A 21,630-nucleotide genomic window follows, 5' to 3' on the forward strand; every position below is an offset into this window, starting at 1 on the left:
TGAAAATTATATCCCTGCAGCCTATATAACCATTTTGCTATTCTAGGCGTGGCCTTTGAAGCACCCTTTGTGGTAAAAATTTCAATGAGAGGTCTGTGATCTGTTCTTAATTCAAATGCTGTTCCCCAAATGAAAGTTTTAAAATGGTCTACACCCCACCAACATGCTAAAGCTTCCTTTTCAATTACGGAATATGAAGGTTCAGCACCTCTGAGTGTGCGAGACGCAAAAGCTATAATGCGTTCAACTCCACTGTGTTTTTGCATAAGAACAGCACCTAAACCATATGCACTAGAGTCCACTACAATTATGGAAGCATGATTTGGATCATAAGGCTTAAGAGCAACTGCTTATGTAATATCTCTTTTGATTTTGTCAAATGCTTGTTGACATGAGGTGGACCATATAAAAGAAGTACCCTTTTTCATCAACAATCTTAAATTATACACCTTATCAGCAAAATTTGGGACAAATTTAGAATAGTATTCTGCAAGTCCCAAAAATGATCGTAACTGATCTTTATTGATAGGATGAGGTGCTTTTTCAATAGCATCCAATAATTTCATCTTAGGTTTAACACCTTCATTGGAAATAGTATGTCCAAGATAATCAATTTGTTTCACCTCAAACTTGCATTTTTCACCACATACAGTCAAACCAGCATGTTGTAGTTTCTGCAGAACACTGTGTACTGTTTTGTCATGAGAAAATGAATCTTTACCCCAAATAAGAACATCATCTTGAATTATTCTCACATTCAGTTCATCCTTCAAAATACTACACATGACTCTCTGAAAGACGGAAGATGCAGATGCCAATCCGAATGGCATTCTGAGATATTGAAAAGCACCTTCAGGCGTAATGAAAGATGTTAAGTGCCTTGATTCCGCATGCAATTTGATTTGGTGGTATGCATTAGACAAGTCAATTGACGAGAAATACAAAGCATCTTTGATACTAGATATCATCTCATTGATGTGTGGCAGAGGATATCGATCAACCCAAATATTTTTATTCAAATCTCTCAGGTCCACACACATCCTAATTTTTCCGTTGGGTTTGCGAGCCAAAACAATGGGACTAAGCCAATCTGAGGCTTCAATAGGTTCTTTGACTTTAGTATCGCACAATCTTTTCAATTCTTCTTTTAAAGGATTTCGTAAAGCAAATGGTACATTTCTTACTTTATGAACGGATGGTATGCTGTTCGCTTTCAAAACAATCTTATGCTCAAATTTGACTAAACATCCTAGATCTTTGCTAAACAGTTTGGGAAAAATAGATTCCCATTTTGAAGAAGATTCAACATTAGTTAATAATACTTGGTCAGAATAATCATTAGATAACACTACTTGATCAGGATGATTGGGATTCAATAGTAACCCCATTTTTTTTAAGATCTTTCCAACTCAACAAGGCTCGTCCTTGTTCGACAACATACACCTTACTTGAACAAGATCTACCTTTGAAAATTAATTGGGCATCAAAATAACCTAACACAGGTAATTTTATACCACAATATCCTTTAGGTTGTACATCAGAGGATATTAATGTGTTTTTGTTTCCATTTTTCCACATGTTTTTATCAATAATGGTGTACGGCGAACATGAATCAGCCCAAAGCGTCATGTAGACTTGGTTTATTAGTACTTCGCATTTAGGAGGACAGTAATCTTCAGAAATATCGTTTACAGAATCATCATGCAGTACCATTACTTCTATATCATTTTCATTGCTATCATTCTCATCATCATCACTGTCTAATTTAGATTCCACAAGATTGACAGAACCTTTCCAATTGCTATTATCACCCGTTCTGCACCATTTAGCAAAGTGACCTATTTTTTTGCATTTAATGCATGTGACTTTACTAGCAGGAAATTTAATGAAATCCGCAGTGTGTTTTTGGCTACCACACCTAAAACATATTCGTTTGTTAAAACCAATTTTGTTTTTGGAAACATTAGTTTTCATGTCTTTGTTATCTTTTTTGAACTCTGTTTTTTTATAACCATTACTTAAGGCATTAACATTACCAGATTCATCTTTGTCTTTTTGTGGTAAAGAACTTAACTCTTTAACATAATGGGAAGTGTTTTCTATTTTTCTAGCAGTATCAAGTGTTTTTTGCAAGGACGGATTCTTGAGCTCAAGTAAGCGTTCTTGGATTTTGATATTTTTAATTCTATTTATAAATTGATCTCTAATAATCTCTTCATGTAAATCTTTGAATTTACATGTGATGGCTAAAGTTCTTAAACAAGCTACATACTGTTGTACGTTTTCACCTTGTAATTGTGCTCTAGAGAAAAATTTGTGTCTTTCAACTACAATGCTAGTTTTCTTCCCATAGTTTTCTTCTAACGCTTTTAAGGCGTCAGAATATATATCAATAGATGTATCATTTGAACTTGTTTCACTAGTTTCACTACTTTCATCATTGTTAACAACTGTTGAAACAACACGATTTATTACAGGTAAAGTTTTTAAAACTTTCCTGCCTTCAACTCCTAAATTGTGTTTTAATAAAGCTAATTTCCTAGATGGTAAAAATACATCACCACCGATTGCTTCTAAATAAGTCTCAAAAGATTCTGACCAATCTTCCCAATTCATTGAAGGAGGACCAGGACATTGTAAGAACTTAGGAGGAGCAACTACAGAAGAAGAAACATCCATGTTAATAAAAAGAATGTAAATATCAGAATAAATATACACACTTAGTAAATAAGATGAATAAAAAAATGAATTAAAATAAATAATGTAGTCACCGTTGTCAGTGTAGCGCAGCTTAAGGTTTACTTGTCAATTGTTGCTTGAAGCTCATCTCATTTTATGCAAAGTTTGTATTATGGTAAAAATATTGATTTTGTTCAAAAAAATGCCTTTGTTTTCAATTGTACGTTTTGAATTTGCCTTCGTTTTCAAATGCGTGTAGAATTTGCCTTTTAATAGTTTTCATTGAATGAGAAACTTAAATGCTGCAATGTTTATATCCAAATCACGAAGAAAACAGTCGACGAGTGAAATGTATCGGGTAGTTACCATGGAGATTCAAGATGGCCGCCGCCGTGCGTGGATAGCGTATTCAGCGTGATAACGTGATGATGCAAGGCAATACAGCAACACAGGAAGGAGCTGTGACGAGCTAAGTGATCTCGCTTTGACGTGAAGGTGGTTGAAAATCAACACGGCATTTTTTAAAACAAGGTAACGATTGAAGTCCAGTTACAATGCTTCACAACTACACGAGGCAAATTACGATGAATAATTTAAAATGTGATGTTGCGTTAAATATTAGTATATAAAAATAGTTTCATCAAACGAAGGTTTTTTCGTATTATTTCAATTTTTAGCGCAAATCAACATATTTTAAAGTTTTGAATATGAGATGAAAAATAGAACACGAGTAAAAAAAAAAATTTCAAAGATGTAAGGAGAAAAGTTTTGTATATATATTTATCAGGTATTTTGAAAGTTCATACCATGTTCAGCCTTAATCTGGGGTTGTAGAAAATCTTCAATCTTCATAAGAAAAACTTCATTTCATCAAGTCAATTTTCTTCATTTGATTCTTCACATCCATCCCATCCTCGTGGCCACTGAAATGACTTGAAGAACAGTGGTTTAAAGTAGGAAAGTAGTTTATTCAATATAACAACCCCAGAGGCATCCAAGGATTAACTCCTTCAGCAACTGTACATCTCTGGACTGCTCCCTGGATTCCACACTCTGGAATCCAGTGAGCACAGTGTGACACAAAGAATATTACAGCATCACAAGAAGATGCCAAGATACAACAACAGGTACTTCAGGAGTCCAGGACACCAGCAGTCCAGGGGCTGGGCAAGGCCCAGGGAGGCAAGCCTTCCCCTGGGCCCAAGCAGCAGCACAGCATGCCCCTGGCAGATTCCAGTCAGAAACAAGAACATTTTGTAAGGGGACACAGCCCCTTTTTATACAGCCCAAACCTTTGTCTAAAGGTGCGGGGTGGGGGCAAAACCAGGTGCAGCTTGTTTGGGAGCACCCTTGATGAGCTCAGCCACCCCTCCCATTCACTTGTCAGGCTAGGGTCATCAGTCGCACCACAGGGGGCGGAGCAAGTATTGTGTGGGGAAAGCCCAGCTCTATTCAGGTCCCAGGTGCACCCCTCCCCTCACATCAGCATGCTAATCTCAAAACTCACCACTGGGCAGACCCATCCAGACTCCTGGAGCCAGGCCCCAGCCAATCACGTGCCAGCACACTCACTACACATGCACACCCATGTCCAGAAGTGGCACTTCCACACTAGACACATTCATGCCGCATACATCATTACGCAGCATTCAATCTCACGAGTGCGTACATACCAAACTCGACCCTGCACTCCCCACACATCAGGAACTACCATGGTCACACATATTCCCCATGCATTCCTATGGGAGGGCAGGTCACTCTCTCACATACACAGAGAGCTCACGGACTTTACACTGTACCACAGTGAAAAAGTGCGCAGAGACCTAAAATCACCAACACCACGTTACAGAAACAGGCTAGGCAAAAGCAAAAAGTTTCGGGGTGAACCTGCCAAAAGGGCCAGGTCCAACACACATATATATATATATTCACTGAAAAAACCATAGGTTATAGACCATATATAGTTAGGAATTAGCATTTAAAAAACCTTATTTTACTCACACAAAACCATTGAAATTCCATATATAGTTAGTTGCACTAACTATATATCGCGCACCCGCAATCCACTGCTGATCATGTCACATATTACATCATTCATGACATGGTCAGTGACATCACTGATGACATCACTGATGACATCTCAAATGACATCACTGATGACATCACTGATGACATCTCAAATGACATCACTGATGACATCACTGATGACATCTCAAATGACATCACTGATGACTACATCCAGTGACTGTATAATTCTGTAAAGTTAAAATATGTCTTACATATTGAAGAATGAGTGGATGTATAAGTGTCTTGATGAAGGATTTAGTAGGGGCATGGCTGACTGTATGAGTGACTGATTAAATGTGTCTCACTGAGTGCATGGGTTAGTGACTAAACTGTCTTAATTTGTGCATCATTATGTCTGTTGTTCTGTAAACTGCTGCATGTGTTGATCATTAGCTATATGATTAACTGTATGGGTTATTGATTGGTTGCCCAAGCATTTGTATGGGAGACTGAGTGTGTGTGTGGGTGGCTGGGAGGTGTATGACTCTCTGCATAGATGTGTGAGCAGTTGATTGACTAGATGTATGGGTTCAAAAGTGCATGTGGAAACAGCTGTATGGGCGGTTGACTGTGTGCATGAGTGTATTGGTGAGTGAATGGATATCTCAGTGCTACATGTCAAAGTAAGTACATATGTAAAACACAGTACATGTGAGAGTTGACATATATAAATAACTGTGCATAAGAGCCAGTGAATGTGTGAGTGGCTGTATGGATCATTGTGAACTTGTATCCAGGATTGTATAAGTGAGTAAATATGTTTTAGTATATGTTTGAATAAGTAAGGTGTGTATAACTGTATAGTTGAGGAAATGGAGGTGTGATTGATTCTTTGCATGAATGACTAAGTGTCTGAGTAACTCCATGGATGAGTGACAGTCTATGAGTGTCTGTTTACACTGAGTGTATCTAAGGTTATATTAGAGTCTGAAGAGGTTCATCGTATTATCACATGAATGATGTCATCAGTGATGTGATCAGTAATGTCAAATGAGATGTCATCAGTGATGTCATCAGTGATGTCATTTGAGATGTCATCAGTGATGTCATTAGTGATGTCATTTGAGATGTCATCAGTGATGTCATCAGTGATGTCATTTGAGATGTCATCAGTGATGTCATCAGTGATGTCACTGACCATGTCATGAATGATGTAATATGTGACATGATCAGCAGTGGATTGCGGGTGCGCGATATATAGTTAGTGCAACTAACTATATATGGAATTTCAATGGTTTTGTGTGAGTAAAATAAGGTTTTTTAAATGCTAATTCCTAACTATATATGGTCTATAACCTATGGTTTTTTCAGTGAATTTTCAAGGTTTTGTAAATGCTAATTCCTAACTATATATGGTCTATAACCTATGGTTTTTTCAGTGAATTTCAATGGTTTTTTAATAGCAAATATCATAAGCTGTCGAATGTCAAGTACGTGGTAAGTGAAAACATTTTCGTGTTTGTGCACACTGATCTGCTTTGAATGGTGCCCCCCCCCCTCATTTCTATTAGGAGTACTCTCTCTTTGCAGATAGTGAAAGGTAGTTAACGCAGGCCTTTGCCCCCGTTGTAATCCGTCGTGCCTGCTTCTCTCTCCATTTGATTGATTGTTATCCAAGTATTTACTGTTTTAGAATTAGTTCTCTTTGGTTCATTCTCTATTTACAAACAAACACAGAGTCGCAATACTCTGTTTAGTCTTTGCAGATAACGAAAAATCGTGTAAAAAAAAAGAAAAGGAATCGAGCAAAATCAGTAGGCCACTAATGGGATCTCTTTTTGACCTCGCTAAAATAGAAACATTAGGAACAACCCCTCATGACAATTACAAAACTAGTGAGATGAACTGAACTCCACACAATGATGGCTGCAAAACAGCCTGGCTCCGCCACCCACCCCGCCCAAAATAACGATAAAGAGCGGCTGCCATGATTGGTTGCGGAATGGCCACGACGGAGCTACAAAATGGTGCTGCTCTCATGCTAACCCCAGCTTCAGTCTGAAACATCCAGAAACACTGTAGACTACCAATTCGATCAGTTCCGGTAGCGCCCCAATGTAACCCGGTAGAGAAGAACTAGCCCTCCCCTCTTTGACTGATGGTTCTTGTTGCCTGTCCCTTCTGTTGTCATTTAACAGAACTATTTAGCCTGCTGAAAGGGGTTGTGTTCCGACCGCTGGTTGGTGGAGACATTTTGACTATATTCTGGACCTGCGTTGTCGCGTAATGCGTCATATGACGCGCCGCGTTAGCGCATCCGGAAGTCATCCGGGGCGCGCAGCGCGTAACGTAAGCATAACAAGTCATGTGACTTGTTAATAAAACTTTTCATTGGTTCATTTTACTTTTCTTATTGTAATGATGAAAGGCTTGGTCATATGACCTAAAAATTACGCTTTTCATTACTTCCGAACATTATTTTTTCTTAAATATATGTTATAATGTTCCAGGCTAATGTACTTTCCCGGAAATTTTACAACTGTCCTGCAAGTAAAATATATTCTTTTTTCGAGAAAAAGAGCGTTTCTTCGTCCCATGACGGAGCCGTTGAGCAAAAGAGGGTCGACCTGCTGTCTTAGTCGCCGATACGCCTGAATATGAGATTCTTATCGATCACTTTATGTTGCAGGAATAGAAAACACAACAGCCCTTGACCATTTATCTTTACTGCGTTCCTTCGTATTATACCTTTTACCCTTCATGTAATTGGTCTGCTTTATTTCACTTGCCTTTTAATGATTCTAAAACAGTGACTATTATTAAAAACTTTACCAATGTATATACTACTACCATGTTTTCTTTTAAAAACCTTTATTGTGAAAATTTCATTATACAAATACGAGCCTATAACCACGTGGGCCTGCCACGGAGCAAACTGTAATCGTATATGATGAATAGACATTTACACTGTAGAGGAACGTAACGGGCGGGCCATTAGGTTGCAAGAACTAAGGTGTCTAACAGTTACGGAATCGGTGGACGTACATTTTATAATTAAAATACGACAGGGTCAGTTACAATAAAATTATCTAGATATACATTTGCGGGCAAGTACCATGGGTGACGTTAATTCGAACTTTCAACAGTACAGTAATCAATAACACATCAGAACTTAATATCAATAGGGATGTCGAAATATTCAATCAATTCTCGTCCCCGCCCGCCATGTGCTTCAAAACTGCATACGTATCTCGTGATTTCAAGGTTCTGCAACCAGTACACAACAAGGAGTTACCAGTCCCATTTCTTCCGGCGCCATTTTGGGCGAGGACGGGCAGGTCCAGGATATAGTCAAAATGTCTCTACCAACCATCGACTATGATGATGTTCATATGCTGTATTTATTAGAGTAACACTCATCTGTCCACATGAAATTAATTTGCCACAATCTAAACATGTCATTTTAATCTTTCCAAAGTTCTTCTAAATATTTGGGACCGTTTCCCTTGCCTCTGAAGCTCTCAGTGCCACTTCTTTGATGAATGTACTAGCAGGTCAGGGGTTCTCCTCCAAATCTCTCTTTTATGCAGCACTATAATTAATTGGTGCCACCTCTCCATATGACGATGCATGGTATAGTTACCACAACTATATTTTTTTTCGGTTCCTCTGGAGAGTTCATCGTGGCAGATGAAGCGTGTAACGTACCGGGCATTAACCTTTTTTTGCATGTACAGGAAAGGGAAAAAAAATCGAGCGTCCGAGTTCTAAGGTGTCCCAGGGCCATTTTAGTGGACCAGGCCCAAATCCAAAGAACAGGCCGCCATTTTGAGAGTCCTCTTGCAGCCGCCTGTCGCTGTAGCATCAAGAGCAGCCGAAACTCAGCTGAATGGCAACTGAAACGGTAAAGGGGCGCCCCACTACAGCAGACGAGCCTCCACCTAGGAAGGCCCATTCACGCCGCCTCCCCCCCCCCCTTCGGGCACCCCACGCCGTTATTCGGAGCAGTATTGTAGGATGGCCACACCAGTGCGGCAACTTGCTAGACATCACCTCGGTGGTAACCGAATCTCAACGCCTTGTGGTGTCTTCTATTCAGAAAACATTGTTATGCTGCCTTCGACCTATTCGCCGCAAGTGCGCACACAACTCAACTGCATAGCTTGCTAGACACCACCTCGGTGCCATCCGGATCTTGGAATCTCAGCGCCTTTTGGTGTCTTCTCTTCAGAAAATATTGTTGCGCTGCCTTTGGCCCCATTCGCACATCGGTCCGCTACTGACGCCATCTCACAGGCTAATGGGGCGCCCCACGCCGACTTTCAGCATTGTAGGATGACCACACCAGTACAGCAACTTGCTAGACATCACCTCGGTGCCATCCGGATCTCGGCGCCCCACTGCAGATGAAGTGCCTCTCAACTATGAAACCACCACGGTGACATCCGGATCTTGGCGCGTTGTGCTGCCTTCGGCCTATTCGCACATCGGTCCGCTACTGACGCCATCTCACAGGCTAATGGGGTGCCCCACGCCGAGTTTCAGCATTGTAGGATGACCACACCAGTACAGCAACTTGCTAGACATCACCTCGGTGCCATCCGGATCTCGGCGCCCCACTGCAGATGAAGTGCCTCTCAACTATGAAACCACCACGGTGACATCCGGATCTTGGCGCGTTGTGCTGCCTTCGACCTATTCGCACATCGGTCCGCTACTGACGCCATCGCACAGGCTAATGGGGCGCCCCACGCCGAGTTTCAGCATTGTAGGATGACCACACCAGTACAGCAACTTGCTAGACATCACCTCGGTGCCATCCGGATCTCGGCGCCCCACTGCAGATGAAGTGCCTCTCAACTATGAAACCACCACGGTGACATCCGGATCTTGGCGCGTTGTGCTGCCTTCGGCCTATTCGCACATCGGTCCGCTACTGACGCCATCTCACAGGCTAATGGGGTGCCCCACGCCGAGTTTCAGCATTGTAGGATGACCACACCAGTACAGCAACTTGCTAGACATCACCTCGGTGCCATCCGGATCTCGGCGCCCCACTGCAGATGAAGTGCCTCTCAACTATGAAACCACCACGGTGACATCCGGATCTTGGCGCGTTGTGCTGCCTTCGACCTATTCGCACATCGGTCCGCTACTGACGCCATCGCACAGGCTAATGGGGCGCCCCACGCCGAGTTTCAGCATTGTAGGATGACCACACCAGTACAGCAACTTGCTAGACATCACCTCGGTGCCATCCGGATCTTGGCATCTCAGCGCCTTGTGGTGTCTTCTATTCAGAAAATATTCTTGCGCTACCTTTGCCCCATTCACACATCAGTCCGCAACTTAGACATCACCTCGGTGCCATCCGAATCTTGGCATCTCAACGCCTAGTGGTATCTTCCATACAGAAAATATTGTTACGCTGCCTTTGGCCCCATTCGCACATCAGTCCGCAACTTAGACATCACCTCGGTGCCATCCGGATCTTGGCATCTCAGCGCCTTGTGGTGTCAGTCAGAAAATATTGTTGCGCTGCCTTTGGCCCCATTCGCACATCAGTCCGCTACTGACACCATCTCACAGGCCAACAGGGCGCCCCACGCCGACTTTTACCATTGTACGATGGCCACACCAGTGCCACAACTTGCTAGACACCACCTCGGTGCCATCCGGATCTTGGCATCTCAGCGCCTTGTGGTGTCTTCAAATCAGAAAATATTGTTGCGCTGCCTTTGGCCCCATTCGCACATCGGTCCGCTACTGACGCCATCTCACAGGCCAACGGGGCGCCCCACGCCGACTTTCAACATTGTAGGATGGCCACAGAAGTGCGACAACTTACTAGACACCACCTCGGTGCCATCCGGATCTTGGCGCGTTGTGCTGCCTTCGGCCTATTCGCACATCGGTCCGCTACTGACGCAAACTCACAGGCCAACGGGGCGCCCCACGCCGACTTTCAGCATTGTAGGATGGCCACACCAGTGCGGCAACTTGCTACACACCACCTCGGTGCCATCCGGATCTTGGCATCTCAGCGCCTAGTGGTGTCTTCTATTCCGAAAATATTGTTGCGCTGCCTTCGGCCCCATTCACACATCGGTCCGCTACTGACGCCATCTCACAGGCCAACGGGGCGCCCCACGCCGACTTTTAGCATTGTAGGATGGCCACACCAGTGCGGCAACTTACTAGACACCACCTCGGTGCCATCCGGATCTTGGCGCGTTGTGCTGCCTTCGGCCTATTTGCACATCGGTCCGCTACTGATGCAAACTCACAGGCCAACGGGGCGCCCCACGCCGACTTTCAGCATTGTTGGATGGCCACACCAGTGCGGCAACTTACTAGACACCACCTCGGTGCCATCCGGATCTTGGCGCGTTGTGCTGCCTTCGGCCTATTCGCACATCGGTCCGCTACTGACGCAAACTCACAGGCCAACGGGGCGCCCCACGCCGACTTTCAGCATTGTAGGATGGCCACACCAGTGCTGCAACTTGCTGGACACCACCTCGGTGCCATCCGGATCTTGGCGCGTTGTATTGCCTTCGGCCTATTCGCACATCGGTCCGCTACTGACGCCGCCTCACGTGCCAACGTACTTTCTCCGCATTTTATACCCTATGCCGCATAACAGGTCATGTGACTTGTTTATAAAACTTTTCATTGGTTCATTTTACTTTTGGTTTCCTAATGATGGAAGGCTTGATCATATGACCTAAAAACAACACTTTTCATTGGATGAAAACTTTTTTTTTTCCCAAACGATGAAAGCCCCACCTTGTTTCTGGATGTTTCAGACTGAAGCTGGCGTCAGCATGAGAGCACCACCATCTCGTAGCTCCGTCGTGGTCATTCCGCGAGCAATCATGGCAGCCGCTCCCCACCAGAAGCCTGCAGGAGTCGGGGCCCCCAAAACTTTTGATGAATTCTCAAGGCGGAGGGGACGCTTTCGAGAATGGGGTCCAAGACCTAGCAGACAAGCGTCCGATTTCCAAGGTGTCCCAGGGCCATTTCAGTGGACCAGGCCCAAAAAGGAAAGAGCCTGCCGCCATTTTGAGAGTCCTGTGACAGCCGCCTATCGCTGCACCGCAGCTGAATTGCGGCTTTTGACACAGTGGACCAAAAACGGACGGAATGGCAACTAAAACGGTAAAGGGGCGCCCCACTACAACAGATGACACTCCACCTGGAGAGGCCCGTTCACGCCGCCTCCCCCGGGGCGCCCCACGCCGTTATTCGGAGCAGCATTGTAGGATACCAAAACCAGTGCGGCAACTTACTGGACATCACCTTGGTGCCATCGTTCTGCTGCCTTGGAACTATTCGCACAACAGTTTGCTACTGATGACCCACCCCCCGCGACGCCCCACGCCGTTATTTGCTGGGTGGCAACTTACTAGACATCACTTTCGTGTCATCTAGATTTCAGCGAGTTCTGCTGCCTTGGAACTATTCGCACAACAGTTTGCTACTGATGACCCACCCCCCGCGACGCCCCACGCCGGAAATCTGGACGTTGTGCTGCGTTGGGACTATTCGCACAGCCGACCGCTACTTCGTTGTTTTTCCCTAAAAATGTTTATATGTTATTACTATTTTTGTTTTCTTGTATATATTTATACATTATTAAAGTTTTATAATCTTACTACTTTGTCGGAGTGCTATATATTTTTAATGTGACACATAATTGTAAAAACTTTGATGTACAAAGAGTCATCCCTGGAATCTTCCGCTTCAGGCTCGGTCCCCTCCCCAATCACAATACAGGATGGTTTTCAGATAATAGCAACGCTTCTGCTGTGACGGATCTCATCGAGTGTGGGCCTTGATCTACTATAACTCCTTTGAAGAGGGGTGATTCTTTACAGCTGTGGCCATAAACTACATCTGCAGGGCTAGCTGATACCCTAGGACCAGCCTGGACAATCGGACACAGAGGAAAAGGAGTGTCAGAGGGTGCGGTAGTGAATAGGGCGAAAGGGAGGTGTCGGGCGGGCACAGGGTGTGATTCTCAGGGAAGAGCAGCGCAGATGGGGGGAGGTTTATTACCCATGCATAAGACAGAGAGCGGGGGTGACCACTGCCTGGGGGAGATGCTTGCGAGGGTGGGGAGCCATGCTAAGGATCGACAGCGTGCACAGAGTGGGTCTGGTCAAGGCATCTAAAATGGCTGCCGTGCACGACAAAAGTGTGGCATTTGAAAAAAGACAAGATGGCGCAGACAATGTTTTTCAACACTTCCTGATTTCCTTCGAATCGAACGTTAACAGACGTTGGGGCATATTACCAAAGTTAAGTGATATTTATCCCTAACGATGCTTAGCAACGATTTTTTTACCGTCAGAAATTATCGCAGATAAACCTTGCTATTATCAAGGTTTATCGCAAATACGATAAAAAACGACCGCAATGCATTAATATCGCTGAAAACTCAGCGATATTCATGCATTACCGAGCTAATGCTCTTAGCCATGTTATCCACCTCCCATTGGATAACATGGCTAAGAACTGCTCAGGGCAGGTGCTAGCTTTTGGAGATATTCGCGCTTATCTCGAATATTTCCAAAAGTTGATAATAGGAGATAGCGATGTTAGCGACTGTTTCCAGTCGCTAACATCTTGGCATGCCCACTTTGCATGTCATTAGTGATAAATATCACTCACATGCAAAGTGGGGCCCAAGATGGTCGCTATCTCCTACTAGCCGTCGCTAACTGGTGTTAGCAACAGCTAGGTAATACAGATATAATTTTATCTCCGCGAAGCGGAGCGCTGTTACAGATATATATCTTGTTTTTGAACGTTAATTTCTCAAAATGCACTGAAGCACATATATTGAGACCTAGCAAAGGCACATCGGGCTACCAGTCCCTAATATTTTACCAAGTTTCGTGCAAATCCATTCAGCCGTTCGATTATTATTATTATTATTTTTTTTTGCCCCGCGGGGCCCTTTTAAAACCTCCACATCAAACCTAGGGGGGCAGCGAGGATCTACTATGCCCCCTTATGGTCATTTGCCCCTTCGCTTTGGCCTCCTCTTGTCTCTCGATCCTACCGAGAGACAAGATGGCGGCCGCTACGGACTGTTTGGAATGTTTACAGACACCGGAGAGCCAATCAGCTTCGCTTCGCAAAGCTCCGTAACGCGAAAAGTACGCGAAGCGGTGCGCTGTTACAGATATATATCTTTTTTTGAACGTTAATTTCTCAAAATCCACTGGAGCACATATATTGAGATCTAGCAAAGGCACATAGGGCTACCAGTCCCTACAATTTTGCCAAGTTTCGTGCAAATCTATTCAGCTGTTCGATTATTATTATTATTATTTTTTTTTGCCCCGCGGGGCCCTTTTAAAACCTCCACATCAAACCTAAACGGTCAGGGAGGATCTACTATGCCCCCTTATGGTCATTTGCCCCTTCGGTTTGGCCTCCGCTTGTCTCTCGATCCTACCGAGAGACAAGATGGCGGCCGCTACGGACTGTTTGGAATGTTTACAGATGCCGGAGAACCAATCAGCTTCGCTTCACAAAGCTCCGTTGCGCGAAAAGTACGCGAACTGGAGCGCTGCCCGGTCCGCTGTTACAGATATATATCTTTTTTTAAACGTTAATTTCTCAAAATCCACTGGAGCACATATATTGAGACCTACAAAAGGCACATCGGGCTACCAGTCTCTACAATTTTGCCAAGTTTCGTGCAAATCCATTCAGCCGTTCGGGCTAAAAGTGAGGCCAACCGCCCTATGGAAAACTCAATGTTAAAAACACGTTTTGGGACCCCCCTTTTTTCTAGACCCCCCCTGGACGAACCCCCCCCCAATTTTCAGGGGCTGCTCAGAAACAAAATGTGCCATTTTCCTGAAAATTTCAGCCAATTCCATCCACAAACGCCAAAGTTATTAGACATAGAATTTTCAAAAAACCCATAGAGAAAAAATCCTAACTATATATACCTACTGGCGACCGCCAGTAGGTAATGTATATATATTCACTGAAAAAAACATAGGTTTCAGGCGTTATATAGTTAGGAATTAGCTTTTAAAAAACCTTTGAAATTCACTCAAAAAACTATAAGTTTTAGGGGTGTTATAGTTAGCTGGACATTTCACTCATACAAAACCATTGAAATTGCTCCTATATAGTTAGTTGTACTAACTATATTTCGCGCACCCGCAATCCACTGCTGATGATGTCACATATTAGATCATTCATGACATGGTCAGTGACATCACTGATGACATCTCAAATGACATCACTGTTGAAATCAATGATGACATCATCCAGTGAATGTGGTTTGCTTCGTTATTTAAATATGCATTATATATATAGCAATTTGCATTGAAGAATGAGTGGATATATATAAATAAATATTTGGATGGAGGATTTAGTAGCAGTGTAATTGACTGTTTACTTGACCAATTTATAATGTCTCACTAAAATTAGTGGATATTGACTAAACTGTGTGAATATCTGTATCACGTTGTCAGTTGTTGCGTAAACTGATTCTACAGTTGGTTACTAGCTATGTGAAAGTCTATATTAGTTATTGATTAGTTAACTGAGTATTTGTATGGGAGTGTGAAAGTGTGTGTGGTTCGGTGGGGTGTGTGTGACTGTCCAAAGATGTATGAATAGTTGATTCAGTAGATATATGAAGTTAAAACTACATGTTCTAACAGTTTGGGTGAGTGAATCTCTTTATGGGTGTGGTGATGAGCAAATATATTTCTCAATGGTACACTTCCAACAAACTAGAAAAATAAAAGGCAGTGTATGTGTCAGTTGTTGTATATAAATAAGTATACATAAGACTCAATGATTGTGTGAGTAACTGTATGGATAACTGTATACTTGTAATAATGATTTTATAATTCACTAAGTATGACTTACTATCTAAATGAATAGATGAAGTGGTGTTTGTATAAGTGTTTTGCTAAGTAAATATGTAAGTATGATCCATTGTTTTCATAAGTGAGTAGGATGACTTCATATGTGAATAGGATGTGTGCTGTTGTTTAATGTCGATATAGGTGTATAAGTATTTTTGATAGTGTTCTATTGTTCATTGACAGCATGTATGAGTGAATCCACAGGTAAGTGATTAGATGTGTCTATACATCTATGAATCACTGAGTGGATTTTTAGATACTTGTATTGCTGTGACAATGGATTCAAATATGATACTCTGTATTTTACAAAGAGTGATGAAAAATTGTAATAGTGTATGAAAAGGTGTATGTGATTGTCACGTGGATGATGTCATCAGTGATGTCATCAGTGATGTCATTTGAGATGTCATCGGTGATGTCACTGACCATGTTATGAATGATCTAATATGTGACATCATCAGCAGTGGATTGCGGGTGCGCGGAATATAGTTAGTACAACTAACTATATAGGAGCAATTTCAATGGTTTTGTATGAGTGAAATGTCCAGCTAACTATAACACCCCTAAAACTTATAGTTTTTTGAGTGAATTTCAAAGATTTTTTAAAAGCTAATTCCTAACCATATAACGCCTGAAACCTATGGTTTTTTCAGTGAATTTCAAAGGTTTTTTAAATGCTAATTCCTAACTATATAAGGCCTGAAACCTATGGTTTTTTCAGTGAATTTGCAAGGTTTTTTAAATGCTAATTCCTAACTATACAAGGCCTGAAACCTATGGTTTTTTCAGTGAATTTGCAAGGTTTTTTAAATGCTAATTCCTAACTATATAAGGCCTAAAACCTATGGTTTTTTCAGAGAATTTCGAAGGTTTTTTAAATAACAATTTTAAAATCTATTAATTGTTAAATTTTTTTATACTGATTTACTAAATTTTTGCAGGCAGGTGTTCAGAGGGCACGCCCCCTTTTTACAACGTTCTGCAGCGAAACCCCTGGCGCGTTTGCAGAGGAGGAACTAGTTCCCCTTGCATACTGGTGGTCCCTGAGGGGCAACTAGCCCACCAGGAGCCTCCAGTATAAGCCAGGGAGCTGCAGTACAGAGAGGTGTAATGAGGCCACACCCCTTTTTACACTTCTCTGCAACGCAGCCCCCGGGCGTGTTTGCAGAGGGGGAACTAATTCCCCTTGCATACTGCGGGTCCCTGGGGGCCAACTAGCCCACCTGGAACCTGCAGTATGCGCCAGGGGGCTGCATTGCAGAGAGGTGTAATGAGGCCACACCCTTTTTTACACCTCTCTGCAGCGCAACCCCTGGCGTGTTTGAAGAATAGGAACTAATTCCCCTTGCATACTGGGGTTCCCTGGGGGCCAAGTAGCCCACCAGGAGCCTCCAGTATGCGCCAAGGGGCTGTGTTGCTTTGCCCTGGGGGCGGCGGTCCCCGGGGCAGTGTTGGGGGGATTGTGGACCCCCCACACTTCTTTATCACTATGCCACCGCGATTTGGTCCCCCCGGGGGGTATTTTTTTTAAAAAACAGACCAGGTTTTAAAAAAAAGAAATGTGGGCCTTTTTGGTCCTTGTGGGACCACCTGGGCAGGCCTAGGGGGTCAGGGTGTATCTACCCTGCCCCCTTTTTGTGTTCTTCACGTTTGTTTTTCTGCTTTCTTGTGCCTCGGTCTATCTACATGCACACATATACACGTATATATATATATATATATATGCATATATATGCATTTATATATATGTATGTGTATATATCTATATATACATACATATATAAACATATATAATCTGCATATCCATATAAATACAAATATAAATGCATGCATACATATGTATATATGCATACATATGCATGTTATTTACATGAAAGTTTGAAAAACACTATTAAAAGCAAAGCTAAAAAGCCACCTCATTACAAACAGAATGGCTTTAACTTAAACGAGGGCGAGATCTATTGCATTTTCAATGCTTGTTTACTTTGGTTCCATCAAGAAGGCATTCAGATGTGTCACACATTTGCCATAAATTCTGAATGTTAGCACTCTAGTTGCTCATTATATCACTGAAGTAAAGCTACTGCTCACCAGGGAAGTCTGCTGCTGGTATTCAAAGTGCATGTTTCAGTCTGCACATCAGAATTCTTTTAATGAAATAGAAGAGGATTTGAGAAGTCACTCAAAATGTGCCCTAATTTTTCTTTCTGAAGCACTAATCATACTTTCTATGGCAAAATGAACCCCCTCATTTTGTTCCTTTTTAAAATAAATGTTTTCAGACTTACCACTTCATTCCATTCAAGATGGCTTCTGTTGTGCCATACATTTGTCATAAGTAAGACTGGTAGCGCTCTATTTGTTCTTTAGAACACTCTGGGACATTCTGTCATTGGGCTATACTTGGGCTACATCTGGGTGATATGTGGGCTACATTTGGGCTCTTTTGTCTCTGGTGGCCATCTTGGGAGACTGCATGTCAGAATTTTTTAATGAAATAGAATAGGATTTGAGAAGTCACTCAAAATGTGCCCTAATTTTTCTTTCTGCAGCACTAATCATACTTTCTATGGCAAAATATATCCTCATATTGTTCCTTTTTAAATTAAATGTTTTAAGAGTTACCACTTCATTCCAATCAAGATGGCTTCTGTTTTGCCATACTTTTGTCATAAGTAAGACTGTTAGCGCTCTAGTTGTTCTTTAAAACACTCTGGGACATTCTGTCATTGGGCTATACTTGGGCTACATCTGGGTGCTATTTGGGCTACATTTGGGCTCTTTTGTCTCTGGTGGCTATCTTGGGAGACTGCATGTCAGAATGTTTTAATGAAATAGAATAGGATTTGAGAAGTCACTCAAAATGTGCCCTAATTTTTCTTTCTGCAGCTCTAATCATACTTTCTATGGCAAAATATATCCTCATATTGTTCCTTTTCAAATTAAATGTTTTAAGAGTTACCACTTCATTCCAATGAAGATGGCTTCTGTTGTGCCATACTTTTGTCATAAGTAGGACTGTTAGCGCTCTAGTTGTTCTTTAGAACACTCTGGGACATTCTGTCATTGGGCTATACTTGGGCTACATCTGGGTGCTATTTGGGCTACATTTGGGCTCTTTTGTCTCTGGTGGCCATCTTGGGAGACAGAATGTCAGAATTTTTAATAGGATTTGAGAAGTCACTCAAAATGTGCCCTAATTTTTCTTTCTGCAGCACTAATCATACTTTCTATGGTAAAATGAACCCCCTCATTTTGTTCCTTTTTAAATTAAATGTTTTCAGACTTACCACTTCATTCCAATCAAGATGGCTTCTGTTGTGCCATACTTTTGTCATAAGTAAGACTGTTAGCGCTCTAGTTGTTCTTTAGAACACTCTAGGACATTCTGTCATTGGGCTATACTTGGGCTACATCTGGGTGATATTTGGGCTACATTTGGGCTCTTTTGTCTCTGGTGGCCATCTTGGGAGACTGCATGTCAGAATTATTTAATGAAATAGAATAGGATTTGAGAAGTCACTCAAAATGTGCCCTAATTTTTCTTTCTGCAGCACTAATCATACTTTCTATGGCAAAATGAACCCTCTCATTTTGTTCCTTTTTAAATTAAATGTTTTAAGAGTTACCACTTCATTCCAATCAAGATGGCTTCTGTTGTGCCATACTTTTGTCATAAGTAAGACTGTTAGCGCTCTAGTTGTTCTTTAGGACACTCTGGGACATTCTGTCATTGGGCTATACTTGGGCTACATCTGGGTGATATTTGGGCTACATTTGTGCTCTTTTGTCTCTGGTGGCCATCTTGGGAGACTGCATGTCAGAATTTTTTAATGCAATAGAATAGGATTTGAGAAGTCACTCAAAATGTGCCCTAATTTTTCTTTCTGCAGCACTAATCATACTTTCTATGGCAAAATGAACCCCCTCATTTTGTTCCTTTTTAAATTAAATGTTTTCAGACTTACCACTTCATTCCAATCAAGATGGCTTCTGGTGTGCCATACTTTCGTCATAAGTAAGACTGTTAGCGCTCTAGTTGTTCTTTAGAAAACTCTGGGAAGCTGCAGTAGAACACAAAGGAATCAACTGACAGTCTCTGTCCTTGTTGGATGTACATGTTTTACTGAGAATATCAGAATTCATTCTCACATGACTGAGAAAGATAATGTGAATTTACAGAAAATATGCTTTCAGTTTAGCTTATAGATCCCCTTCCAAACCACTGTGGGAAAAGCATGAGATAATACGTTTTCTTTCAAACATGATTCATGATATCCCAGCAGAAGGCTTTTTCACATGGTAAAATCACTTAGAACACTCCACAATTCCTAAAATGAGTATGGTACCATCAACAAATGATTTATAATTTAACTAACGTCCTAAAACCCTCTATTAACTACAATGCTTTTTAATGAGGTGCTATCATGTATATTGGTCCCAAGCTGGCTGCCAACACTTCTTGGATGAAAAATTTGAATTTTGAAAACAATTTTTTTTTTGCCTTGGGGGTCCTTGTGGGACCCCCTGAGCAGGTCTAGGGGGTCAGGTTGCTTCTACCCTGCCCCCTTTTTGAGTTCTACACGTTTTTTTCTGCTTTCCTGTTCCTCAGTCTACTGAGGCACAAGATGGCTGCCAACACTTTCTGGTTTGGAGTGTTGACAGACATTGGCAGCCAATCAGAATGCAGCTCATGCTCGGAAAGGTAAGCTTACAGTAAGCTTACACGTAAGCTGCTATAGATATATTTATGTTTTCTCTTTTGATTTTCTCAGGAACTACTGGAGGGATTGTCACCAAATATAGCAAAGGCACATCTGCGTACCAGTCCCTACAATTTTGCAAAGTTTGGCGTAATTCCGTTCAGCGGTTCGGGCTGTAGACTTGTCAGACCGTCCGATGGAAATGAACATGGGGAAAACTCGTTTTGGGATCCCCCTTTTTTCTCAGCCCCCACTTCACGAATCCCCCCGAAACTTTCTGTGAAGGAGCGCAGCAGAGCTGGCCAAAATTTTAGAAAATGACACACAAATTCCTCCACCGGCGCCAGAGTTATTCCCAATAGAATGTTGTGGATTTCCTATGGTAGCCAATCCTAACTATATACCTACTGGCGACCGGCAGTAGGTAATATATATGTATATATATATATATAGATATATATATATATATATATATCTATATATATATATATATATTGCAGTCGATGAAGGGTTTTTCCGGGATCCATCCCGTGGTCAGTTGGCGCAATACCGGCAGAACCCAAGCCGGTCAAAATTGATAACAGTCCAATTTGTAAAGTGAAATTGCGCACTCAGAGGAAGGTTTAAACAATCACCCTTTATTGTTCCATGATACCGCTACGCGTTTCGCCACCCAGCGGTGGCTTGATCACACGATACTTTTGCCTTCTCATGAACGTGCATATCTAGACAGTGGTAACTAAACATAGAAGAGGCACTGCGCATCAGTGTGTTCGGACTGAAAACAGAGTCACCATTTTTGAATGGTTAACATATAGCCTTATATTATGGTAAGTCTATGTTGTGGATGCGTGCATCCGTGAGCCACATATGTATGACTTGTACCATTGCACATTAAATCATAATACACTCATATTGAAAAAGAATTACTTTTCTTAACATTGTAAATACACATTATTTGTGTTAATTACAGCAGTAACGTTATTTTTGTTTTTGTTTTTAAACAAGGCGTTACTGAACCAGGAACCTTTCCATCTGTATTGGGTCTAGTGCCCACACCTTCCTTCCATATAGGTTTCTTAGCGGACTAGTGCCCAACTTTATACTAATTTTGTCATGTTAAGCCGAACATCCAAAACTAAAGTTGCCGAGTGGCCTATACTGCAATTACCTCCACCCCAATTACATACCAACCATCAAAGGTGTAACACCGTGCAAAAAATTATAATTATTTCTATTCAGACAAAATCTGTCTAGAGTTCATAAATCATATGGAAAAAATTGTGCAATGTCTTATCTTATCCTGTAGATATTTCAGTCATTCGAAGAAAAGG

This window comes from Lissotriton helveticus, chromosome 6 (assembly GCF_964261635.1).
Source record: "Lissotriton helveticus chromosome 6, aLisHel1.1, whole genome shotgun sequence".
NCBI lineage: Eukaryota > Metazoa > Chordata > Amphibia > Caudata > Salamandridae > Lissotriton > Lissotriton helveticus.